This window comes from Pantherophis guttatus, chromosome 3 (assembly GCF_059756535.1).
Source record: "Pantherophis guttatus breed Tessera chromosome 3, ASM5975653v1, whole genome shotgun sequence".
In the NCBI taxonomy this organism is placed as follows: Eukaryota; Metazoa; Chordata; class Lepidosauria; order Squamata; family Colubridae; genus Pantherophis; species Pantherophis guttatus.
The window spans coordinates 6,695,998-6,722,863 of record NC_142065.1 but is presented as its reverse complement, the minus strand read 5'-3'; positions in this window follow the sequence as shown (position 1 = coordinate 6,722,863).

Sequence of the window (26,866 nt, the reverse complement as noted above, 5' to 3'; positions counted from 1 at the left end):
TTGGACTAGAAGACCTCAAGTAGTCCTACAGTTCAGTTAGTAATCGTTCAAACCAGTGATGAAATCCAAATTTTTTTTACTACTGGTTCTGTGGGCATGGCTTGGTGGGTGTGGTGTGACTTGATGGGCGTGGCAGGGGAAGGATAGTGCAAAATCCCCACTCCCTCCTCACTCCAGGGGAAGGATACTGCAAAATCTCCATTCCCAACCCACTCTGGAGCCAGCCAGAGGTGGTATTTGCCGGTTCTCCAAACTACTCAAAATTTCCGCTACCGGTTCTCCAGAACCTGTCAGAACCTGCTGGATTTCACCCCTGGTTCAAACTTACAACCTCACTGAAAGTGACTTATGACCGTTTTTCACACTTATGACCATTGCAGCCTCCCTGTGGTCATGCAATCAAAATTCAGCCCCTTGACAACTGACTTACATTTATGACGGTTATTACAGTGTCCTGGGGTAGTGTGATCCCTTTTTCCGACCTTCTGGCAAGCAAAGCCCCCTACATGGGGCTGCCCTTGAAGACTACCCGGAGGCTTCAGCGGGTGCAGAATGCGGCCGCGCGGGTAGTGATGGGAGTGTCCCGACACTCTCATGTTACACCCCTCCTGCGGGACCTGCATTGGCTACCAATTGCCCTCTGGGTGAGATTCAAGGTGCTGGTAATTACCTATATAGCCCTACCTGGCTTAGGCCCGGGGTACCTGGCGGACCATCAGCGGCCAGCAACAGCTCCCCATCGACCTTTGCACTCTCACAGGCAGGGCCTCCTTGGGGTGCCGTCGGCCAGACAGTGTCGGCTGGCGACTCCCAGGAAGCGGGCCTACTCTGTGGAATTGGCTCCCCCTGGAGCTCCGGGTGGCTCCTGACCTTCGCTCTTTCCGCCGTGACCTCAAAACATGGCTATTTGGCCTGGCTGGATTGGGCTGAAGGGGGTTTTTTAAAGGGGATTTTATTGGTTTTTATATTTGAATACTGAATTGTCTGTGTTTTTTATCATTGTGAACCGCCCTGAGTCCTTTGGGAGAGAGGACAGCATACAAGCTTAATAAAATAAATAAATAAATAAATAAATAAATAAATAAATAAATAAATAAATAAATAAATAAATAAATAAATAAATAAATAAATAAATAAATAAATAAATAAATAAATAAATAAATAAATAAATAAATAAAGTCATTGGGGAAGCTAGAATTCACTTATTGTAACAACCAAGATTATCAATTGAAGAACAGCAGGGATTCACTTAACAAAGTTGGCAAGAAAAGTCGTAAAGTAGAACCAACTCACTTAACACATTTTTTCACTCGGTAACATAAAAATTGGCCTCAGTTGTGGTCATAAGTTAAGGACTTATGCATATTTTGTAAGTGAGTATCTCCACTACAGAAAAAAAAAACCCATTAATTTCTGGTTGCATTTATCCAGGGGTGGGCTTCAAAAATTTTAGCAAGGGGTTCTCTGCCCGATTGCTGGGTGGGAGTGGCCATGATGGGCACGGCCCAGTGGTGGGTTGCCCCCAGTTCGCACCGCTTCTATAGAACCGGCGGGAAGCTCCGCCCACTGACCCCGACGTTATGAAAATGCTTCAGCACATGTGCTGCGAATCGGTAGTAAAGGTAAGTAGAACCCACCCCTGGCATGGCCTAGTAGGCCTCCTGCACCATGCCGGGGGGTGGGGAAGCATGTTTTTGCCCTCCCTGGGCTCCAGAGGGTTTTCTCGAGCCTCCGGGAGGGCAAAAAATGGCCTCCCCAGGCTCCAGAGGCCCTCTGGAGGCCAGAAATGAACTTCCATTAGGCCTGTTTTTTGCCCTCCTCGAGCCTCCATGCGCGCCCTGCACTTACCTGCATCCAAAACGGGCCGCATGGGGACTCCTGAGAGGGGCGGGGTAGGGTGGGCGGGGCCAGCCAGGAGTGGGATTTGGGGGTTCTCCGAAATGCAGAATCTTAACTAGAGGTTCTCCCGAACCCTTACGAACTCCCAGCAGCCCTCCCCTGCATTTATCTTGCCTTCCAAGTTAAGGACAATGTGCTGCATTTTAACTACATTATTTAGCTGCAGGCTGCAGATCTACCCCTTAGCTCATCTTAAGAGCTACAATACAAAATCCTTCTTTTTTTAAAAAAAATTTTTTTTTCAATTTTTGGCTGTCGGCTATTAGAAATAAAAACCAAGGACTGGATTTAATCTCCCAAATTCCTTTTTTCTTGCCAAACCCCACACCCCACACCCTCCCCAGAAACCAGGATTCCAGTGTACGTGTGCCTTTGAAATGACTTTGCTTACAGGCCTCGTTTCAACAGATTTTGCCCCAATGGTTAAGGGTGGTGCTGAAATGTATATTTTCAGACTTGTAAAGATGAGTCTAACCTTAGCAGAACCAATATAGGCTATTATATTAGAGCCCAGAATGTTTTGTTTGATATTTTATTTTATTTTATTTTATTTTATTTTATTTTTATTTTATTTTATTTTATTTTATTTTATTTTATTTTATTTTATTTTATTTTATTTTATTTTATTTTATTTTATTTTATTTTATTTTATTTATTTTATTATTTTATTTTATTTTATTTTATTTTATTATTTTATTTTATTTTATTTTATTTTATTTTATTTATTTTATTTTATTTTATTTTATTTTATTATTTTATTTTATTTTATTTTATTTTATTTTATTTATTTTATTTTATTTTATTTTTTATTTATTTTATTTTATTTTATTTTATTTTATTTTATTTTATTTTATTTTTTATTTATTTTATTTTATTTTATTTATCCTGCCTTTATTATTTTTACAAATAACAACGCGTCAACATATCCAACAGATCTTCCTCCTCCTATTTTCCCCACAACAACGTTGCACTGTGAGGTGGGACTGGCCCAAATTCACCCAGCCAGCTTTTGTGCCTAAAGCGGGAATAGAACTCACCGTCTTCTGGTATTTGTCCTGAATTCACCCAGCTGGCTTTCATGCCATTCCAATATTTCATTTGAGGGGCTGCCGCAAAGAAGAACCTATTCTCTTAAGCGCGTGAAGGCCGGGCAAGAAGCAACGGACGGAAACTAATCAAGCAGCCTAGAACTAAGGAGAAATTTCCTATTAATCAGTGGAACAGCTTGCCACCAGAAGTTGTAGGTGCTCCATCACTAGAGGTTTTTAAGAACAGCCACCTGTCTGAAATGATGTGGGATCTCCTACTTTAGCATGGGGTAGGACTAGAAGACCTCCAAGGTCCCTTCCAGCTCTATTCTGATTGATTGATGTCTAAGGCGGGACTAGAACTCACCGACTCCTGGTGATTGGCCCAAAGTCACCCAGCTGGCTTTCACGCTTAAGGTGGGACTAGAACTCACCGTCTCCTGGTGATTGGCCCAAAGTCACCCAGCAGGCTTTCACGCTTAAGATGGGACTAGAACTCACCGTCTCCTGGTGATTGGCCCAAAGTCACCCAGCAGGCTTTCACGCTTAAAGTGAGACTAGAATTCACCGTCTCCTGGTGATTGGCCCAAAGTCACCCAGCTGGCTTTCATGCCTAAGGCAGGGCTGGCGATTGGCTCAGTCACTCAACACTGTTTTCATGCCTAAAGTGGGACTAGAACTCACAGTCTCCTAGTGACTGGTCCGAAGTCACCCAACTTCCTTTCGTGCTTAAGGCGGAACTAGAACTCCCGCTCTCCCGCTTGCTAGCCTGACGCCTTATATCATCAAACTACCTTCTTTGACCCAGATTAGAATGGAAATAAGAGCTCGTGTTGCTAAGCGTCAGTTTTCAGGAGTTAAACCCCAAGGAGAAAACAATGCGCCGGATTTCAGGAGTTAAAACACACACACAGATTCACACACACCGCATCTGTTTATCCACATGGCATTTCAGCAAAACAACTGTGCCTTTTTTTACTCTGGATCAAAATACATATTTACATTGCTTTCGCCATCGTCACATTCGTTCACAGATGGATGTCAATTTGAATTTTCGTTTTTCACTTAGTCAGCATCTTCGCTAAAAAAAAAAAAAAGTTAGATTGTTCCAATGACTTGGTGGGAGGTAGAATATAGAGAGGTTTCCATCCTTCAAATATTTCTCCCAGCCAAATTGCCCTCTCCTCTAATGCCTGTAATTAATTAAGGGGAAGTTTAATACATGGCAATGTACCGTATTTTTTGGAGTATAAGACGCACCGAAGTATAAGACGCACCTACCTTTTTTGGTGAGGAAAAGAAGAAAAAAGAAATCTCCCTCTGCCTCTGAGCAATTTTGCCTCCTTGCAGCAAGCAGCAAACAGCCTGCTTTACTTTCATTTTCGTTTTCAGCATAGCTTGATTAGCACAAGGGGGAAAAAAATATGCTCCAGAAATTTACCTCTTTGCAGCAAGCAGCAGAGCACTGCAAAACAGCTGAGAGCAAATCAGCTGAGAGCCAGAAGGCCGATCCAATCAACTTGTGCTAATTAGGCTGTGCTGAAGCTGAAAGGAGCTGTTTTTTACTTGCTGTTTGCTTGCAAGGAGGTAACTGCTGCGAGGCAGAGGCCAAAGGGTCAGGGCCAGTGGGTGGGAGGGGCTAAATTCGATGTATGAGACGCACCTAAATTTTCACCCCCTTTTAGGGGGGAAAAAGGTGAGTCTTATACTCCGAAAAATACGGTAACTATCAACAGAATACATTTCACTGGCTCTAAATGGTTGTATTGAAGGGATACTCTGTAATTGTTCTGGACTGTAATTTTTGCTTTTTCTTAAAACCCCAAATTAAAATCAATAGCCCCATTTCAGTAGATTTGTCAAATTTAAGGCTGATTTTAGGAAACATTAATACAGATAGATACCCAGTTTCCCTGAAAATAAGACATCCCCTGATAATAAGCCCAATCGGGCTTTTTAAAAAAATTTTTTTTTATTTTTTTAAATAATCTTTATTAAATATTTACAATAAAATTAACACACAATGATGATTGAAAAGCAATATAGGAAGCGAAATATAGAAACACATAAACACAGGACTAAAGTCAAACAACAAACATGACTAACCGAGAGTTAAGCTCACTCTCAACCCCAATCGGGCTTTTGAGCACATGCGCTAAAATAAGCCTCCCCCCCCCAAAATAAGACTTCCCCGAAAATATTTAAATGCAGAGCTGGAAATCAGGTAATGCGGCAAGAGGAGCCCCATCTTGCGCCCCAAAATAATAAGACCTCCCTGAAAATAAGGCCAAGCGCTTATTTTGAGGTTCAAAAAAATATAAGACAGGGTCTTATTTTCTTTTCGGGAAAACATGGTACTAATCTACAGTAGTGGCCAAAATTATGGAAACCTTTTTGGGAAAAGTGTATTTTCTAAAACTAGCTAATAACACCACTTTTTTTTTTTTTTGGAGTAGTACCATAAAATTATTTATCAATGGAAAGATCATTTAATCAAGAATGTAATGCAATAACTTTCATGAAGGATTTGCTATTAGAATTGCAGTTACAGTATAAAGAAGAAAAGTGAAACATGTAGAAAAAACGAGATATACAAAAATGATCACCATAGAAAAAAACGAGATATACAAAAATTATCACCATGTCAGTCAATACTTAGTTGGGTAACCTTTAGCATGAATTATGGCCTTACAACGTCTTCCCATGGAGTGAACCAAGTCTTTTAGTTCTGCAGCTGTTGTAATGTGAAGCCAAGATTGAAGGACTGCTTCTATTAACTGGGTTTTATTGCTGGGTCGCTTCTGACTAACAAGCTTCTTTAGTCGGCTCCATAGATTTTCAATTGGGTTAAGGCAGGGGTGAAATCCAGCAGGTTCTGACAGGTTCTGGAGAACCAGTAGTGGAAATTTTAAGCAATTTGGAGAATTGGCAAATACCACCACTGGCTGGCTCCAGAGTGGGGTGGGAATGGAGATTTTGCAATATCCTTCCCCTGGAGTGGGGTGGGAATGGAGATTTTGCAGTATCCTTCCCCTGGAGTGGGGTGGGAATGGAGATTTTGCAGTAGCCTTCCCCTGCCATGCCTACCAAGCCACACCCACCAAGCCACGGCCACAGTACTGGAAGTAAAAAAATGTGGATTTCACCACTGGGTTAAGGTCTGACTATTCCCAGGTCATTTATTTACGGGACCGCCTACTACCACAAACAGCCTCCCACCGGCCGGTACGCTCTCATAGAGAGGGGCTCCTCCGGGTGCCGTCAGCCAAGCAGTGTCGACTGGCGGCCCCCAGGAGGAGGGCCTTCTCTGTGGGGGCACCCACTATCTGGAACGAGCTCCCCCCGGAGATACGGAGGATCCCGGATCTGCGCACTTTCCGCCGTACTCTTAAGACCCTCTTATTCCAGGAAGCTGGCCTGGCCTAATTTTCTCCCCTTTCTTTTAAATTTTTTAAACTGAAATTTTAATTTGTTTTAAATTATTGGGATTTTAATTGTCGTGGGCTAAATTATTTAATTTGGTTTTAAACTGTTTCTAACTTTTGTATTTCTGTATTTTATCCAGTGCTTGTTCACCGCCCTGAGTCCTTCGGGAGTAGGGCGGTATACAAATTTAATAAAACAAACATAAACATACCAGCAGTGGAATAGGATTATCTTAAAACTCTCCCCAAAAAGTGGTGTTATTAGCCATCAAACCTCAAAAATACACTTTTCCCAAAAGGTTTCCACAATTTTGGCCACTACCGTAGTGAAAAGAAGGAGTAAGAGGTGACATGATAGCAGTCTTCCAATATTTGAGGGAGTCCTATAAAATGAGGACGTCAAACTATTTTCCAAAGCCCCAAAAAGACAAGAAACAATGGATGGAAACTAACTAAGGAGAGAACCAACCTAGAACGAAGGAGAAATTTCCTAACAGTGAGAACAACTTCAATCCAATTCAGAAATTGTAGGTGCTCCATCACTGGAGATTTTTAAGACGAGATTGGGCAACACTTTTGTCTGGAATAATGTAGGACCGTGATGGCAAACCTATGGCACACGTGCCACAAGTGGCACTTGGAGCCATATCTGTGGGCACGCGAGCATTGCCCCAGCTCAGCTCCAGCTGATTTTTGGGCCTCGCGGTCCCATCGGAAGTCGGGAAACGGGCCATTTCCGGCCTCTGGAGGACCTCCGGGGAAATGGGGAAGGCTGTTTTTGTCCTCCCCAGGCTCCAAGAAAGCCTCTGGAGCCTGAGGAAGGTGAAAAACGGGCCTACCAGGCCCACTGGTAACCTTTTTGCAGTTGGATGCCAAAAGCCGAGGGAAAGGGGGGGGTCGTGTGTACATGCACGGGGGGACATTGAATTATGAGTGTGGGCACGTGTGCACGACCCCCCCCATGTTCCCCCTATTTTTGGCACGCGACAGCAAAAATGTTAGCCATCACTGATGTAGGATCTCCTGCTTGAGCAAAGGATTGGACCAGATGACCTCCAGGGTCCCTTCCAACTCTGTTCACCTATGTTCTACGAGGACAACCAGCCGCCAGGTGGATGGGGCGCAGTAAAAAATAGAATTGGGGATACCTTGGAAGAGCCGAAAGACTGGTCCAGCTGAAAAGGACTCGATGGGACACACTCTACCAAGATGCTTGGTAAAAAGCATCAGGCACAGTGTAGAAGGATAACAGTTTCTCCTTAATTCCAGGTTGCTTCTCTCCTTGATGAGTTTCCACCCGTTGCTTCTTGTCCTGCCCTCAGGTGCTTTGGAGAATAGATTGACGCCCCTCTTCTTTGTGGCAGCTCCTCAAATATTGGATCATGTCACCCCTAGTCCTTCTTTTCCTTAAACTAGACATACCCAGTTCCTGCAACCATTCCTCATATATTTTAGCCTCCAGTCCCCTAATCATCTTTCTTGCTCTTCTCTGCACTCTTTCTAGAGTCTCAACATCTTTTTTACATTGTGGCGACCAAAACTGGATGCAGGATTCCAAGTGTGGCCTTACCAAGGCATTATAAAGTGGTATTAACACTTCAGGTGATCTTGATTCTATCCCTCTGTTAATGCAGCCTAGAACTGTGTGGGCTTTTTTGGCGGCTGCAGCACAACGCTGGCTCATACCAAAGTGGCTCATATTTAAGAAGACCATCATCGCAAGCAAGACACCCCTTTTCCCACCAACCAGGGAGGAGTCTCCAAATCCCAGTGTTCCAGACCCTGCAGTCCCCCCCCCACCCCTACCCCAATTTCTCAAAACTGACACCAGGACTTATTTATGTATTGGTTCGATTTATATGCCGCCCTCCTCCGGAGACTCAGGGCGGCTTACGATGTGTTAAGCAATAACCTTCATACTTTTGTATATACCTGCTTAGTAGGGCTTTTGGGCCCCCTTAAGCGGTGTTCTTTTTTTATACAAAGTCATCTTATTGCCCCCACAATCTGGGTCCTCATTTTACCTACCTCGGAAGGAGGGAAGGCTGAGTCAACCTTGAGCCTGGTGAGATTTGAACTTGCAGTAATTGCAGGCAGCTGGTGCTACTTAACAGCACTTTAGTCTGCTGTGCCACCAAGGACTTCCAGTGGAAGGCGAGGAGAGACAGCCCTAGCCTGAACCCTCCGAAAGGCAGGAAGCTGTAACAGTAACAGAGTTACAGAAGGGACCTTGGAGGTCATGTAGTCCCACCCCCAGCTCACACAGGAAACCTGTACTTAGGGCCGTGATGGCGAACCTATGGCACGCGTGCCACAGGTGGCACGTGGAGCCGTTATCTGTGGGCACACGAGCATTGCCTAGCTCAGCTCCAGTGTACATGCGTACGCCAGCCAGCTGATTTTTGGGCCTTTTGAGCCCACCAGAAATTAGGAAACGGGCTGTTTCTGGCCTCTGGGGTTGTGGGGAAGACTGTTTTAGCCCTCCCCAGGCTCCTAGAAAGCCTCTGGAGCCTGGGGAGGGCAAAAAAACAGGCTTATCGGGCCCACTGTGCCATCACGTGCCGAAAGGAGGAGAAGCGCGGGGGTGCGTGCGTGTGCATGCATGGGGGGGCAGGGCACATTGAATTATGGGTATCGGCACGTGCACGCTCGACCCCCTGCGCTCCCCCGCGCTTTTGGCACGCGATGGCAAAAAGGTTAGCCATCACTGACTTAGGGCTTCGAACCGCCACCCTTTCTGATCGACAAGCTTAGTGTCTTAGCCACTGAGCCCCCTCCTCAATTGCCCTTGGAAATCCAGCACTGCCCAGATGTTTGGTGGTGTTGGGAGAGGGGGGGGCGGCCAGTCCTGTTTGCATCCCAAAGGGGGAGGACCTTGCTTTGCTCCCCCCCTCCCCCCAATCCTTCAGTCCTGTTGTGTTTATCCAAGACCTGGAAGCGGTGGGGTGGCGTCCAGCATCTCTGAGCCCCATTTCCTCCTTGCAAGGTGTGGTCCTGGCCCAAGAGTCTATAAAGAGGAACGGGGGGGGGGAGGGAGGGAGAGAGAGCCGAGCTCCCACTAAACGCTGCGCCTGTGCTGCGGAGCGCCGTGGCGCTTGGGCCGCGCTCCAGCCTTGCCAGACGCCAGCGCTGCTGCGGCGGGTGGTGGGAGAGGTCACCAGATGGCTCTTACGACGATCTTATCGCGGCCCAGGAATAGGCACCGTTTCCTCTCTCGGGGGCGACGCCGCGAATACAATGAAAGCCAAGCTGCGCAGGGAGGGAGGGAGGGAGGGAGGGAGGGGGAGGCAGCGCGCCAGGACCCCCCCCCGCCACACACCCCCCCCGGACTCCCTGCCTCTCTCCCTCGCCCCACCGCCGTTCCCACCGCTGCGTCTGCCGCGGCTTCTTTGCAGGCTGGCCCACCTGCCCGCCTTTGGTGGAGGGGGACGGGGGTCGTTTTCTCTTCTTTTCTTTTCTTTCTCTTTTTCTTTCTTTTTTTCCTTCTTTCTCTTTCTTTCTTTCTTGCTCTCTCCCCCCTCTCTCTCGTTCTCCTTCTCTTTCTTTCCGTCTTTCTCTCTTTCTTTCTTTCTCTCTCTCTTTCTTTCTTTTTCTTTCTTTCTTTCTTTCTCTCTCCCCCCTCTCTCTCGTTCTCCTTCTCTTTCTTCCCATCTTTCTTTCTCTCTCTCTTTCTTTCTCTCTCTCTCTTTCTTTCTTTCTTTTTCTTTCTTTCTTTCTTTCTCTCTCCCCCCTCTCTCTCGTTCTCCTTCTCTTTCTTCCCATCTTTCTTTCTCTCTCTCTTTCTTTCTCTCTCTCTCTTTCTTTCTTGCTCTCTCCCCCTTCTCTCTCGTTCTCCTTCTCTTTCTTTCCGTCTTTCTCTCTTTCTTTCTTTCTCTCTCTCTTTCTTTCTTTTTCTTTCTTTCTTTCTTTCTCTCTCCCCCCTCTCTCTCGTTCTCCTTCTCTTTCTTCCCATCTTTCTTTCTCTCTCTCTTTCTTTCTCTCTCTCTCTTTCTTTCTTGCTCTCTCCCCCCTCTCTCTCGTTCTCCTTCTCTTTCTTTCCGTCTTTCTCTCTTTCTTTCTTTCTCTCTCTCTTTCTTTCTTTTTCTTTCTTTCTTTCTTTCTCTCTCCCCCCTCTCTCTCGTTCTCCTTCTCTTTCTTCCCATCTTTCTTTCTCTCTCTCTTTCTTTCTCTCTCTCTCTTTCTTTCTTTCTTTTTCTTTCTTTCTTTCTTTCTCTCTCCCCCCTCTCTCTCGTTCTCCTTCTCTTTCTTCCCATCTTTCTTTCTCTCTCTCTTTCTTTCTCTCTCTCTCTTTCTTTCTTGCTCTCTCCCCCTTCTCTCTCGTTCTCCTTCTCTTTCTTTCCGTCTTTCTCTCTTTCTTTCTTTCTTTCTTTCTTTCTTTTTTTTTCTCTCTCTCTCTCTTTCTTTCTCTCTCTTTCTTTCTTTCTTCCTTTCTTTCTTTCTTTCTTGGTCTCTCCCCCCTCTCTCTCGTTCTCCTTTTCTTTCTTCCCGTCTTTCTCTATTTTTCTTTCTTTCTTTCTTTCTTTCTTTCTTTCTTTCTTTCTCTCTCCCCCCTCTCTCACGTTCTCCTTCTCTTTCTTCCCGTCTTTCTTTCTCTCTCTCTTTCTCTTCTTTCTTTTTCTTTCTGTCTTTTCTTTTCCCTCTCTCTTTCTCTCTCTTTTATCCCGCTCTTTCTCTCTCTTGCTTCTCTTTTTGGTCTCTCCCTCTTTGTTTCTCTCTCTCATTCTTTCCTCTCTCTTTCTTCCACTCTTTCTTTCTTTCTTTTTTCTCACTCTCTTTCCCTCTTTCGTTCTTTCTCTCATTCTTTTCCCTCTTTGTCTCTCTTTATCCCGCTCTTTCTCTCTCTTTTAGCCCGCTCTTTCTCTCTTTTGCGTCTCTGTTTTGTCTCTTCCTCTTTCTGTTTCTCTCTCTCATTCTTTCTCTTTCTTCCACTCTTTCTTCCACTCTCTTTCTTTCTTTCTTTCTCCCTTTCTCTCTCTCTCTCTCCCTTTCTCTCCCATTTTCTCACTCTCTTTCGCTATTCTCTCTTCCCTCTTTTCTTCTTCTTCTTCTTCTTCTTCTTCTTCTTCTTCTTCTTCTTCTTCTTCTCCTCCTCCTCCTCCTCCTCCTCCTCCTCCTCCTCCTTCTCCTCCTCCTCCGTCTCCGTCTCCATCTTCTCTTTCTCCTTCTCCTTCTCCTTCTCCTTCTGCTGCTCCTCCTCCGTCTCCGTCTCCATCTTCTCCTTCTCCTCCCTCTCCTTCTCCTTCTCCTCCTCCTCCTCCTCCTCCGTCTCCATCTCCATCTTCTCTTTCTCCTTCTCCTTCTCCTTCTCCTTCTCCTTCTCCTTCTCCTTCTCCTCCTCCTCCTCCTCCTCCTCCTCCTCCTCTCTCTCTCTCTCTCTCTCCTTCCCTCCCTCCCTGCTCCTCTCTCCCTCTCCCTCTCCCTCTCCCCCTCTGTCTCTCCCTCTCCCGCTCTTTCTCCCTCTCTCTCTCTCTCTCACACACACACACACACACACACAAACAGGGGGTCCTTGGTGCTGTCTGACCTCCGTGCCTTTCGTGCAGACATTTCATTACCCAGCTAGATAACATCTTCAATGCCTAATGCTACACCCTGATATTACTGATGATATTACCTAGTTGGGTCATGAAACGTCTGCAAGCAAACAACCAAGCTCAGAGAGCACCAAGGAGCCCTCGTTTCAATCCTGAGCTACAAATATTCTCCTTTATTGGAACACACACAGAGGATCTTAGGAAGCCAGAAGCTCAGGCTGTGTGTCTCTGTCACATCCTGATTTTGCATTGCTGAAAAAGTGGAATTTTTTTTTTCTCTTGCGAGGTAGAACAAGGGCAAGTTATGCCAGTCCTATTTTAGCAAAACACTTTTAATCCGTAGCCAGCCTCCTTGGATCTCGAAGACTTGCCCTCTGCCACATCTGTTTACTTACGCATTGATTTGGCTATTCGGCTCTGAGAAGCTGACTTAGGAGAACAAACAAACCCCATAATCATCGCAACGCCAAACAACACGTCTGATTAAAACGTGGTAAACAATGACATGGCAATCAGAGTTAGGAATGCCTTTGCCCATCCCTGAGTTGGCAAGAAGCCAACAGTGGCAGCATGAAATGGGTTCCTTGGCTGCTGATCCTCCCCTCCCAAGTCCCTGCCAATCCTGACTTTCCTCTTGTAGATTGGGGGGAAATAACTAACAGATGCACTGATGATGTTACTTACTTTGATATTGAAATGTCCACCAAGAAACCCACCAAGCTCAGCGACCACCAAGGACCCCACAGTTGTCCTCCTCCTCCTCCTCCTCCTCCTCCTCCTCCTCCTCCTCCTCCTCCTCCTCCTCCTCCTCCTCCTCCTCCTCCTCCTCCTCCTCCTCTCTGGAAACCCCACTGCCTTGTAGCACTGATTGTTAACAAGTTGGTTAATGAAATATCTGCAAAAAAAACCCATCACATTCAGAGAGCACCAAGAACCCCATAGTTTTTTTAAAAAATTTTTTATTAAGTTTTTAATTAAAGACAAAACACAAAACACAAAACACAAAACCACACCCAATGTATAATACAAAATAGGGAGAAGCGGAGGAATTTTTTTCTTCATCTTCAGGTCTTCCAAAATTCTCTTTGCATTGGCACTGGCATCATTTCTTCCAAGTTCCCGATTGCATAATACACAAATGGTTGCCGTATCCTCCAAAATATATTTTCTTTCAATAGTCCTTTTTTGAATTTTATATCACACGTTAACTTATCATTAAGAGCAATTTTCTCTAAACTTCTCTAAACCATTCATTTATTTTGTATTCAATATTCAATTTCCAGTATCTTGCAATCACAATTCGTCCCATAATGACCAATATCCTTACAAGCTCTCTTTCATCAATTGTTAACACCTTGTCATTCAACTTTAGTATGAGGGTGGTATCTACTCCCAACTTTACCTTCTTTTTAATTATTTTACTAGAGAGCACCAAGAATCCCATAGTTGTCCTCCACCTCCTCCTCCTCCTTCTTGTCCTCCTCCTCCTCCAGTACTGATGGTGTTACCTAGTTTGGTAATAAAAGATCTGCAGCAAAACCACCATGCTCAGAGAGCACCAAGGACCCCACAGTTCAACCCTGATCTACAAATATTCCCTTCTGTTCAGCTGAAGTAGAGCAAAACTCACTTAACAATGGTCTTGCTTAGCAACGGAAAACGTGGGTTCAATTACGGCCGTAAGTCGAGGACTACCTATAATTCTGACTCTTATACACCACCTGAATGCCAATTTTTTTGTGGCGTCTTCCAGCATTTTGCCCCCCCCTCCCATTCCCATAGTCAGTTTCCCAGGCGCTGAGATGGATTTCACCCTGTCTTAGCAGTGTTGCCACATCTGGCAACCTTGCGTTTTTAGACCATAAGGGCTGGAGCAGATGTTTTCCACTGGCTGATACAGAGTGTGTGTGTGTTGAGACATGAAATCTGAGCATGTGGTAATTCCACCGCTGGTGAGAACAATTGCGTGGGGCCAGATTGTGGCAATCAGGATCTCGTCCCCCCCCAGCCGTCTTCTTTTTTTCAGATTGTCACCAAAAAAGTTGTCTCGTCCGTAATGAGAATGGCCAACCCGCTTCATTTGGGATGCTGCACAGCTGCCCATTTGAACAGTTCAAATTGCAGCTGTGGGAAGGCAAGAGAAGGGGACTTCTAGTGCCTCCTTAGGCATGGAAAACAGCTGGGTGATTTGGGGCCAATCACCGGGAGACTGAGAGTTCTAGTCCTGCCTTAGGCGTGAAAGTCAGTTGGATGAGTTTGTGCTAATCACCAGGAGACTGTGAGTTCTAGTCCTGCCTTAGGCATGGAAACCAGGAGGTGACTTTGGACCCAGGACCAATCACCAGGAAACTGTGAGTTCTAGTTCTGCCTTAGGCATGAAAGCTGGCTGGGTGACTTTGTGCCAATGACCAGGAGACTGTGAGTTCTAGTCCTGCCTTAGGCATGGAAACCAGCAGGTGACTTTGGACCCAGGACCAATGACCAGGAGACTGTGAGTTCTAGTTCTGCCTTAGGCATGGAAACCAGCAGGTGACTTTGGACCCAGGACCAATCACCAGGAGACTGTGAGTTCTAGTTCTGCCTTAGGCACAAATGCGATTGGGTAACTTTGGGCCAATTACCAGGAGATAGTGAATTCTACTCCCACCTTAACACGAAAGTGATTGGGTGACTTTGGGCCAATCGCCAGGAGACTGTGAGTTCTAATCCAGCCTTAGGCGTGAAAGTCAGCTGGATGAATTTGTGCTAATCACCAGGAGACTGTGAGTTCTAGTCCTGCCTTAGGCATGGAAATCTGCTGAGTGACTTTGGGCCAATCACCAGGAAACAGTGAGTTCTAGACCCACTATAAGCACGAAAGCCAGTTTGGTGACCTTGAATCAATCACCAGGAGTCTGTGAGTTCTAGTCCTGCCTTCGCCATGAAAGCGATTGGGTGACTTTGGGCCAATCACCAGGAGATGGTGAGTTCTACTTCCACCTTAGGCACAAATGCGATTGGGTAACTTTGGGCCAATTACCAGGAGATAGTGAATTCTACTCCCACCTTAACACAAAAGTGATTGGGTGACTTTGGGCCAATCGCCAGGAGACTGTGAATTCTAGTCCTGCCTTAGGCGTGAAAGTCAGCTGGATGAATTTGTGCTAATCACCAGGAGACTGTGAGTTCTAGTCCTGCCTTAGGCATGGAAACCAGCAGGTGACTTTGAACCCAGGATCAATCACCAGGAGTCTGTGAGTTTTAGTTCTGCCTTAGGCATGAAAGCCAGTTGGATGACTGGGCCAATCGCCAGGAGGCCGTGAATTCTAGTCCTGTCTCTAGCTGCCTGAGTGACTTTGGGCCACTTTCTCTCAATCCAACCCACCTCACAGGTTGTTGTTGTGGAGGAAACAAGGAGGAGGATGTTCACACCTTGAGTTACTTAAATGTTCACACCTTGAGTTACTTATATAGTTATAAAGTTTGGATAAAAATCTAACCAAGGAATTAAATAAAATAAATGATTATTCCCTCAAGCTGTGCCAAAGGTTGGCATTGGTTTGAAAGGGGTTAAAAGGTGGTGTATTAAATATATAATGCATCAACCTGGACCTCAGGATGTTTGTAAGGGGATGGAACACCACTCAGAAATATTAGGACTGAAAGGAAGACAGGAAAATAATAAATGTGTTAATTCATTGCTGCTTTTATTTTTCGATGTACGTTTCTATTACTGTTTATATGAATCCAGTCTCGTTTAGTGGCCCCAATGGGAACCAGCAACTGAGTGGTCACTAAATGAAACCACAGCTGTGTTCCTGATCTGACTTCAGCGTTCCTTTGCTTTTCAGTCCTGCAAAGGTGACTGATGCGAGGGTTGGTGGTTAAGTTCCATTTTCATCGTTCTCGTAACTGCGAATGGTCACTAAACGAAGCATTCACTAAACAAGGATGACCTTTGTCCGCCACTGAGATTTTTTTAAAAAAATAGGAAGTGATTGACACTTATTTGAAATAAACGAACACGCAAGAAATAAGGACATGGAAAACACATCCATTTTTAAATTCCTGCATAGTTGTGTCCTTGAAATCAAGCACAAGAAGACTTTACTTTTAATTGTGTTAATCATCTGTGAGAATGTGAACTATTAACGCCGGAGCTAACGTGATGCTCTAATAAAAAATTGAAATGAAATGAAATCAGATGTAAGTTTTGGCACCAAGCCACCGGTTCCAATTTCCTAGTCCTTCTGTCTTGAATGTCATCCTAGTGTGACAATAGTCCTTAGTCCCTGTCCTGCAAAATTTATTATTTATTTATTATGGCTGTCCACTCCAGAGGCTGTGAACTTCTGCTTACCAGCACCAGGGAAAACAAAACAGCCATGGCCCCAAATGCCAATTTATAGGCAGTCCTCGAATTACGACCACAAGTGGAATTTCCATTGCTAAGCAAGGCGGCTTTTTAAGTGAGTCACACTCAATTTTATGATAGTTTTTTTTTTTTTGCCACGGGTATTAAGCAAATCACTGCAGTTGTTAAATGAATCACACAGTCATTAAGTGAATCCAGCTCCCCCCATTGTCTTTGCTTATGAGCCATGGTGGCGCAGTGGTTAGAGTGCAGTACTGCAGGCTACTTCTGCTGCCTGCCAACTGCTTGCAGTTTGGCAGTTCAGATCCCACCAGGCTCAAGGTTGACTCAGCCTCCCATCCTTCCGGGGTGGGTAAAATGAGGACCCAGATTGTTGGGGGCCAGAGGCTGACTCTGTAAACAGCTTAGAGAGGGCTGTAAAAGCACTGTGAAGCGGTATATACAGTAAGTCTAAGCGATATTGCTATTGCTATTTCCCTCCCTCCCTCCCTCCCTCCCTCCCTTCCTTCCTTCCTTCCTTTCTTCCTTCCTTCCTGTTAGAATGCAGCATCGCAACAGCGAGATCAACGGACCCAAGCCTGCCGGAAAAGCCAGGTCTTCACCGCTTTTCGGAAGGCCAATAGGGTGGGGATGGTCCAGACCTCAGGAGGTAACTGGTTCCAGAGAGCTGGGGCAGCCACAGAGAAGGCCTTCCCCTACGGGCCCACCAGCTAGCATTGTTTAGCTGACGGGACCCGGAGGAGACCAACTCTGTGGAATCTTACAAGTCGCTGGGAACTATGTGGTAGAAGGCGGTCTCAAAGATATTTGAGGAGCTGCCACAAAGAAGAGGGGGTCAATCTATTCTCCAAAGCACTTGAGGGTAGGAGAAGAAGCAATGGGTGGAAACTCATCAAGGAGAGAAGCAACCTAGAACTAAGGAGAAATTTCCTGACAGTGAGAACAATTAATCAGTGGAACAACTTGCCTCCAGAAGCTGTGAGCGCCCCAACACTGGAAGTTTTTAAGAAGTTGTTGGATAATCATTTGACTGAAGTGGTGTAGGGTTTCCTGCCTAAGCAGGGGGCTGGACTAGAAGACCTCCAAGGTCCCTTCCCACTCTGTGATTCTATTCTAGTCTGCCACCTCTGGCATGTGTGCCATAGGTGTGCCATCACGGCTATATACTGTACCATTCCAGACAAATGATTATGAAAAGACCACCAAGCAGTGTTTTTTTTTTTTTTTTTTAATTTGATTTATATGCCGCCCTTCTCCGAAGACTCAGGGCTGCTTACAATGTGCTCAGCAATAGCCTTCATCCTTTTTGTATATTTATACAAAGTCAGCTTATTGCCCCTACAACTGGGTCCTCAATTTACCTACCTTAGAAAGGATGGAAGGCTGAGTCAACCTTGAGCCTTGGTGAGATTCGAACCTGCAGTAATTGCAGGCAGCTGGTCTTAATAACCAGCTTAATAACAGGGTGCCTTAGACCCCTGTACTACCAAGGCTCTTTTTATTCTGTAGCTTTTTGGTTTTCCTTTTTTTTTCTTCTTCTTCTTTCGCTTTGCTCCCTAACTTGATGGAGATGATTACACGGCCCGAGGCGAGACGCTGGCGGGACGCCCATCTCCGCACATCTTTCGGCTTTGTTTGGGTTTGGAGCCCACCTTTTGGAGCAGGCTTTTCCCATCTTTCCCAAGGCATGTGCTGTCATTTTCAACGTTTCTGCAACCCTCTCTGGGAAGAGCAGGGCTGGCACCTCCTCCGTGGCTAGGAAGCCTCCTTATTCCACTCGTTTCGCTTGTCCGGTGAAGAGTTGATGCCTCACAGGTTGACCGCCAGGATTCAGGCCTTCCCTATTTTCTAATTTTGCAACCCAAAGAAAGCAGATTGAGGAGGCGGGGGGGGGAGATATCCTGCTTTATGCACCCGGACCTTCGGCTGAGATTAAAAGGAGCACGAGAGGGACAAGATAAACATTTTCCCATGAAACCGCCTTGGAGGGCCACTGGAGCCCCCCCCCCCTCTTCCCCAGGGCCTCAAATCGGCAGCTTTCTATATTTACTTCACCTTGTCCCTGCAGTCAGCAGAAACCACGTCCAAAGGAAATCATGTGCTGATAGACGGTGGAAGACTCGGAGCTCCGGAGGAGAATTAAGTACCGAAACAATACTAGACTCGCTTCGGAATACTTTTGTAATTCTCTTCTCCTTTTCTTTTTCCTTCTTCTTCTCCTCCTCCTCCTCCTATTTTTTTTTCTTCTCTGTCTCCTTCTCATATTCTATCTCCATCTCCCTCCCTTCTCCTTCTCCTTCTCTTCCTTCTTGTCTTTCTTCTCACTATCTCTATCACCCTTCCCCTTCCTTTTCCCTTCCCCTCTCCTCCTCCTCCTCCTCCTCCCCCTTATTTCTTCTCCTTCTTCTTCTTCTTCTTCTTCTTCTTCTTCTTCTTCTTCTTCTTCTTCTTCTTCTTCTTCTTCTTCTTCTTCTTCTTCTTCTTCTTCTTCTTCACTATCTCTGTCACCCTTCCTTCTTCTCCTTCTCACTCTCCATCTCCCTTCCTTCTCCTTCTCTTTATCCTTCTCTTCCTTCTTGTCCTTCTTCTCACTATCTCCATCTCCCTTCCTTCTCCTTCTCTTTATCCTTCTCTTCCTTCTTGTCCTTCTCACTATCTCTATCGCCCTTCCTTCCCCTTCCCCTCTCCTCCTCCTCCTCCCCCCCCTCCTCCTCCTCCTCCTCCTCCTCCTCCTCCTCCTCCTCCTCCTTCTTCTTCTTCTTCTTCTTCTTCTTCTTCTTCTTCCTCACTATCTCCATCACCCTTCCTTCTTCTTCTTCTTTTTGTTTCCTCCTCCTTCCTCTTTCTTCTTCCTCCTCCTCCTCTTATTTCTTCTTCTTCTCACTATCTCCATCACCCTTCCTTCTCCTCCTTCTCACTCTCCATCTCCCTTCCTTCTCCTGTTCCTTCTCTTCCTTCTTGTCCTCCTCCTTCTCCTCACTATCACCATCAGTCTTCCTTCTCCTTCTCTTCTTTTTTGTCCTCCTTCTCCTTCCTCTCCTCCATCATCATCATCATCATATCCTACAATCTAAAACAGGTTTTCAGACTTTCTAGTCCTCAAGGCCTCTTTTAGATGGTTTTAATCACAGAGACCAGCCATTTCCAATTGCCAATAATCTTCTAAACCCATCTTCTATTACCACTAAAAAGCATCATTTAATTTTATTAAAGAAATGTGTGTGCATGTACATGCAGAGGGGAGGAGGGGAGGAGAGGGGAGGAGGAAAAACTCAGTGGAGGTAAATAAAATACAGTTGTGACATTCATATAACATAATGAGAACCCTCACAATTCTAGAATCTCCTACTTGCCTCCTTTTAACTTTGGTTATATAAATACTGGTTATATTTGCTGTATAAATTCAGCCTATTGGGTTATTTTACAGTTCATTGTATTGTGTGAATCCATCTGGTAGGTGAATTCAGAAGCAAAGCTGTACAGGTGATCCTCGACTTACAACAGTTCACTTAGTGACTGAAGTTACAGCAGTACTGAAAAAGAAGTGACTTATGACCATTTTTCACACGTATGACCATTGCAGCATCCCCAGGGTCACGTGACTGACCTTCGGATACTTGACAACTGCACTATCCAGGGGTCATGTGATCCCCTTTTGCGACCTTCCGACGAGCAAAGTCCATGGGGAAGCCAAACTCACTTAACAACCATGATGCTAATTAAACAACGGCAGTGATTCCCTTAACAAACGTGGCAAGAAAAGTCGTACAATGGGGCGAAGCTCACTGAACCAATTTCTCACTTAGCAACATCAATTTTGGGCTCAATCGTCGTAAGTTGAGGACTACCACAGTGGTGAAATCTAAAATTTGTTACTACCAGTTCTGTGGGCGTGGCTTGGTGGGGTAGGGTTGGGGTAATGTGACTGGGTAGGCGTGGCCAATTTTTTTTTTTTTACTTTTAAAACCATTTTTTCTACAACCTCTTCAGCGAAGAGCTTGTAAAAAAATGCTTTCAAAAGGCTCTGACGATCCCAGCTGAGTTGCCTGATCAGCAGAGGCTTTTTTAAAAAGCCTCTGCCGATCAGGCAACTCAGCTGGGATCGTCAGAGGCACTTAAAAGAAAAAAAGGGTTTTTTTCTTTTAAATGCCTCTGATGATCCCAGCTGAGTTTTTTAAAAAGCCTCTGCTGATCAGGCAACTCAGCTGGGATCGTCAGAGGCATTTAAAAGAAAAAAAGGGTTTTTTTCTTTTAAATGCCTCTGACGATCCCAGCTGAGTTTTTTAAAAAGCCTCTGCCGATCAGGCAACTCAGCTGGGATCGTCAGAGGCACTTAAAAGAAAAAAAGGGTTTTTTTCTTTTAAATGCCTCTGATGATCCCAGCTGAGTTTTTTAAAAAGCCTCTGCTGATCAGGCAACTCAGCTGGGATCGTCAGAGGCATTTAAAAGAAAAAAAGGGTTTTTTTCTTTTAAATGCCTCTGACGATCCCAGCTGAGTTTTTTAAAAAGCCTCTGCCGATCAGGCAACTCAGCTGGGATCGTCAGAGGCACTTAAAAGAAAAAAAGGGTTTTTTTCTTTTAAATGCCTCTGATGATCCCAGCTGAGTTTTTTAAAAAGCCTCTGCTGATCAGGCAACTCAGCTGGGATCGTCAGAGGCATTTAAAAGAAAAAAAGGGTTTTTTTCTTTTAAATGCCTCTGACGATCCCAGCTGAGTTTTTTAAAAAGCCTCTGCCGATCAGGCAACTCAGCTGGGATCGTCAGAGGCATTTAAAAGAAAAAAAGGTTTTTTTTCTTTTAAATGCCTCTGACGATCCCAGCTGAGTTTTTTAAAAAGCTTCTGCCGATCAGGCAACTCAGCTTGGATCGTCAGAGGTATTTAAAAGAAAAAAAGGGGGTTTTTTTCTTTTAAATGCCTCTGACGATCCCAGCTGAGTTTTTTAAAAAGCCTCTGCCGATCAGGCAACTCAGCTGGGATCGTCAGAGGCACTTAAAAGAAAAAAAGGGTTTCTTTCTTTTAAAAGCCTTTGATGATCCCAGCTGAGTTTTTTAAAAAGCTTCTGCCGATCAGGCAACTCAGCTGGGATCGTCAGAGGCACTTAAAAGAAAAAAAGGGTTTCTTTCTTTTAAATGCCTCTGACGATCCCAGCTGAGTTTTTTAAAAAGCTTCTGCCGATCAGGCAACTCAGCTTGGATCGTCAGAGGTATTTAAAAGAAAAAAAGGGGGTTTTTTTCTTTTAAATGCCTCTGACGATCCCAGCTGAGTTTTTTAAAAAGCCTCTGCCGATCAGGCAACTCAGCTGGGATCGTCAAAGGCATTTAAAAGAAAAAAAGGGTTTCTTTCTTTTAAAAGCCTTTGATGATCCCAGCTGAGCCGCGCCATCATCAGAGGCTTTTTTTTTCTTTTAAAAGCATTTTTTCGGCCGAAGAGGTTGTAGAAAATATGCTTTTAAAAGTAAAAAAAAAGCCTCTGATGATGGCGCGGCTCAGGGGAGGCAGGGATTTTTGCTACCGAACTACCCGCCTCCATCGCTGCTGGATCGGGCAATCCGGTCCAAACCGGGAGCATTTCACCCCTGGACTACCAGTATCTCCACACATACGTACCATCCTAAGCTGTCACTGCAAAGACTGCCCTTTAGAGAATAATACATCTCTTCCTTCTTCGTCCCAAAGGTGCTTTTTTTTCAAGAGGCAAACTGGACTTTCTGGTTTTTCTTTTGAAGACGTTTCGCTTCTCATCCCAGAAGCTTCTTCAGCTCTGACTGGATGGGTGGGAATGGAAAGGTTTCTATTCCGTGCAGCCAGCTGGTCATTTGCATCTTTTAGAGAGACGTTGAGGCCACTTCAGTGGTGGGTTGCTACCAGTTCTACCCGGATTGGCAAACTGGTAGCGGCGGAAGGAGGCTCCGCCCACCTGCACCGTACACTTCTGCACATGCGCAGAAGCATCACATGCACAAGCGAGTGCACGAAGCGAACCATGCGCAACCCACTACGGGGCTGCTTGGAGGTTTATCTGCGTCCTCAGGGTCACCTAAGTGGCGCAAATGGATGTGGACTTCCGAGAAGGCTCCACGCCCATTTGCACTACACAAGTGACCCTGAGGACACAGATAAACCTCCAAGTGGCCTCAACGACCCTCTAAAAGGATGCAAATGACCAGCTGTCTGCAAGGAGTAGAAATCCTTCCATTCCCCCACCATCCAGTCAGAGCTGAAGAAGCTTCTTGGATGGGAAGTGAAACGTCTTCAAAGAAAAACCAGAAGGTACAGTTGCCTCTTGAAAAAAAGCACCTTTGGGACAGCCGGGACCTGGATGATGGAGAGGTGGCACCTGGCTCAACAATAGTCACTGTGAAAAGGATCTAGAAATCTCTTAAATATGAGCCAGCCGTATGCTGCAGCTGCCAAAGAAGTCAACACAGTTCTAGGCTACATCAACAGAGGGATAACATCAAGTGTTGTGGTCGGTCAGCAGCCTGTGGAGCTGGCAGTGGAGTCGGACAGTGAGGAGGCTGGAGAGGACCATGGGCCAGTCCTGGAGTCTGGGGAAGGCCTGGATGAGGGCTCTGCGTCGGAGGCAGAGATGGGACCAGGGCCATCTGGGAGCGATGCACGGACTCCGGAGCCTCCAGAGGCGGACAGCAGAGAGGCAGAGGAACAGGAGGAGCCTGTTCCTAGTGCATACATGCACAGAGCTGCCAGAAGGCAAGAGCAGCTAGAGCAAAAAGGACGACTATGGAGTAAGGCCAGGAGATGATTGGCCCCTCCCAGAAGGCTTAAAAGAACAGCAACGGCTCTTGGGCTCTTTGTAGGAAAGCAACGTTGCTACATTTGTTTCTTGTCAGTGTCTCTTGCTTCTGAACTTTTGCCATGAAAAGCCTTTGGCAGGGTGCCAAAGTTGACAGAGGTTGGTGATAAGGCCGAAGGACTGTTTATGAAGAATTTGTTTTGGACTTAATTTGGACTAAGCTGAGAATGAAATAATTCCCAGCTGTTCTAATGTTTTTTTAGGACTGATTGTGTCTGGTAATAACTACTTGGGCCTAGGTCACAACATCAAGAACACATTAAGTGATAATACAGGTAGTCCTCGACTTACAACAAGTTCACTTAGTGACCATTTGAAGTTACAACGGCACTGAAAAAAGTGACTTATGACCATTTTTCACACTTGCGACCATTGCAGCATCCCCATAGTCACGGGATTTACCCTCGGATGCTTGACAACTGATTCACGTTTATGACGGCTGCAGTGTCCTGGGGTCACCTGACCCCCTTTTGCGACCTTCTGACAAGCAAAGTCAATGGGGAATCCAGATTCACTTAACCACCGTGTTACCCATTTAACAACGACAGTGATTCGCGCAATCAATTATGGCAAGAAAAATCGTAAAATGGGGCAAGCAAGAACTCACTCAACAAATTTCTCAATTAGCAACCAGAAATGTTGGGCTCCATTGTGGTCGTAAGTCGAGGACTACCCGTACTGCTTTATATTATACTGGTGAGGCCACACTTGGAATATGGCATCCAGTTCTGGTCACCGTCATACAAAAGAGACTCTAGTCTGGAAAGAGTGCAGAGAAGAGCGACTAAGATGATCAGGGTCTAGAAGTTAAACCGTACGATGAATGTTTAAGGGAACTAACAGCTAGCAGCCAGTGGTGGGATCAGCCGGTTCGCCGAACTGCAGAAAAGGCTAACTACCAGTTCGGTGCGAACCGGCTGAATCCCACAACTTGTGACGCATATTTTGAGCGACAGGGAGCCGCAGCAGAGGGGTGAAAGAGCCACATGCGGCTCCAGAGCCCCAGGTTGCCGACCCCTGGTGTAGCCTATCAAAGAGAAGGATGAGGAGGGAGATGGTAACTGTCTTTCAGTATTTGAGGGGCTGTCATAGAGAAGAAGCAGTTGATTTATTCTCCATAGCACCTGACTGCAGGACAAGAAGCAACAGGTGGAAGCTATTTAGAAGGAGACCTAACCAGGAACTAAGAAAAATAAAATTCCTGACAATGAGAACAAATCATGGATGCTCCATCACTGGAAGTTTTCAGGAAGAGACCGGACAACCATTTGACTGTGCAGGGGGTTGAACTAGAAGACCTCCCAAGGTCCCTTCCAGCCCTAGGACTCTATGATGCTACCTTTCGGGCTGGGTCTGATGGCGGAGGAGGTTTCGACTGGGAAAAAGAGAGTGGTGACTTTGTTTAGGGTTAAATCTAGACTGGCATTTCCAAAATCAGTTCCAGACATAACATACACTCGCACACACACACACACACACACATATACACACACCCAAACCATAGCGTGCGTGCAATCTCCCACCAAGGGTTTGTTGCACAACCCAGTGCCCTGACTCCAGCCAAGGCAGAGCTTCAGATTTCAAACCTGGAGTGAAAGGAGAGGGGGGGGCTTGTTTGCAAACATCGGGGCTTTGAGAGGAATGCAGAGTTGGGGGCAGGGGAAGAGAAGAGAGAAGAGAGAAGAGAAGAGAAGAGAAGAGAAGAGAGGAGAGGAGAGGAGAGGAGGAGAGGAGAGGAGAGGAGAGGAGAGGAGAAGGGAGAAGAGAGAAGAGAGAAGAGAGAAGAGAAAAGGGAAGAGAAAAGGGAAGAGACGAGAAGAGAAGGAGAACAGGAGAAGAGAAGAGAAGAGAAGGAGAACAGGAGAAGAGAAGAGAGGAGAGGAGAGAAGAGAGAAGAAGCGAGAAGAGAAGAGAAAAGAAGAGAAGAGAAAAGAGAAGAGAAGGAGAACAGGAGAAGAGAAGAGAAGAGAAGGAGAACAGGAGAAGAGAGGAGAGGAGAGAAGAGAGAAGAAGCGAGAAGAGAAGAGAAAAGAGAAGAGAAGAGAAAAGGGAAGAGACGAGAAGAGAAGGAGAACAGGAGAAGAGAAGAGAGAAGAGAGAAGAAGAGAGGAGAAAAGAAGTGAAGAGAGAAGAGAAGAGAAGGAGAACAGGAGAAGAGAAGAGAAGAGACAAGAAGAGAAGAGAAGGAGAACAGGAGAAGAGAAGAGGGGAGGGGAGGGAGGAGAGAGGAGAGCGGAGGGGAGGAGATTCACTTAACAACCATGTTATTAACTTGACAACTACACTGATTCATTTAACAACTGTCGCAAGAAAGGTCATAAAATGGGGTGAAACTTGCTTAAAAACTGTCCTGCTTAGCCATGGAAATTTTGCGCTCAATTGTGATTGTAATTTGAGGACTACCTGTAGTATTACTGTAGTAGCATTAAGCGTGGCCTGTTTTATTCTGAGGGCTCCGTGTGTTGTGAGAATTCAACATGTTTAGTTGGTATGTAATTCAAAATGCAAACGCACTGCAAAGGACAGAGGACATGGCCTTGAGGGACAGAATCACTACCAAGGCAATGTCAGAGAAGGGGATCTGAGCCCAGGCCAAGAATGAAACATGGGAAAATATCCCAGGCAGGCCCCCTCCCTACTTCTCACACTTATAAATGGGGGGGGAGGGAAGCATGTATTCAGACTTGTGCAAGACTTTCAAATTAAAGTTTTATAATAAAAGTAGCACTGACCAATATGAGATTGTGTTTCTAATCTAATCAGATAATTTTCAGGCCTGAGGTGGGATTAGAACTCACTGTCTCCTAGTGATTGGCGCAAAGTCACCCAGCCAGCTTTCATGCCTAAAGTGGGACTAGAACTCACTGTCTCCTAGTGAGTGGCGCAAAGTCACCCAGCTGGCTTTCATGCCTAAAGTGGGACTAGAACTCACTGTCTCCTAGTGATTGGCGCAAAGTCACCCAGCTGGCTTTCATGTATAAGGTGGGACTAGAACTCACTGTCTCCTAGTGATTGCCCCAAAGTCACCCAGCCAGCTTTCATGCCTAAAGTGGGACTAGAACTCACTGTCTCCTAGTGATTGGCGCAGTCACCCAGCTGGCTTTCATGCCTAAAGTGGGACTAGAACTCACTGTCTCCTGATCATTGCCCCAAAGTCACCCAGCCAGCTTTCATGCCTAAAGTGGGACTAGAACTCACCGTCTCCTAGTGATTGGCGCAAAGTCACCCAGCTGGCTTTCATGTATAAAGTTGGACTAGAACTCACTGTCTCCTAGTGATTGACGCAGTCACCCAGCCAGCTTTCATGCCTAAGGCGGGGCTAGAATTCACTGTCTCCTAGTGATTGGCGCAAAGTCACCCAGCTGGCTTTCATGCCTAAGGCAGAACTAGAATTCACACTCCCCCAGTTTCTAGTGCTTCAGACATGGCGCCCAACCAGGAATGGCAGACTGAAATCTTCCAATGCCATAAGTTTAGGAATGCCCACAACCAACCTGGCCATAGCATCAAACCGTGAATTGGGTGAATTCACGGTGACGGTGGATTAAGTCAGAAAGAGGGTTTAAGTTGCTGTGGGAATGCAGCTGTGTCCATGACTTCTCCATCAGATCCTACTGATTGGCTGGAGACGTTGTTGGAAACGGAGCGATAATGTGATTTCTTTGGGGGGTTTTTTGGTTTTGTTTTGGCTTCCTGGAATACGAACTTAGCCAAAGTTGGCTTATTCAATTAAACCATGACATTAAATAATGGCAGCAAACTTGGGTCACCCGGCAGAGGCATTCCCAGGTGCTGCGTGGAAGGAACCTCATG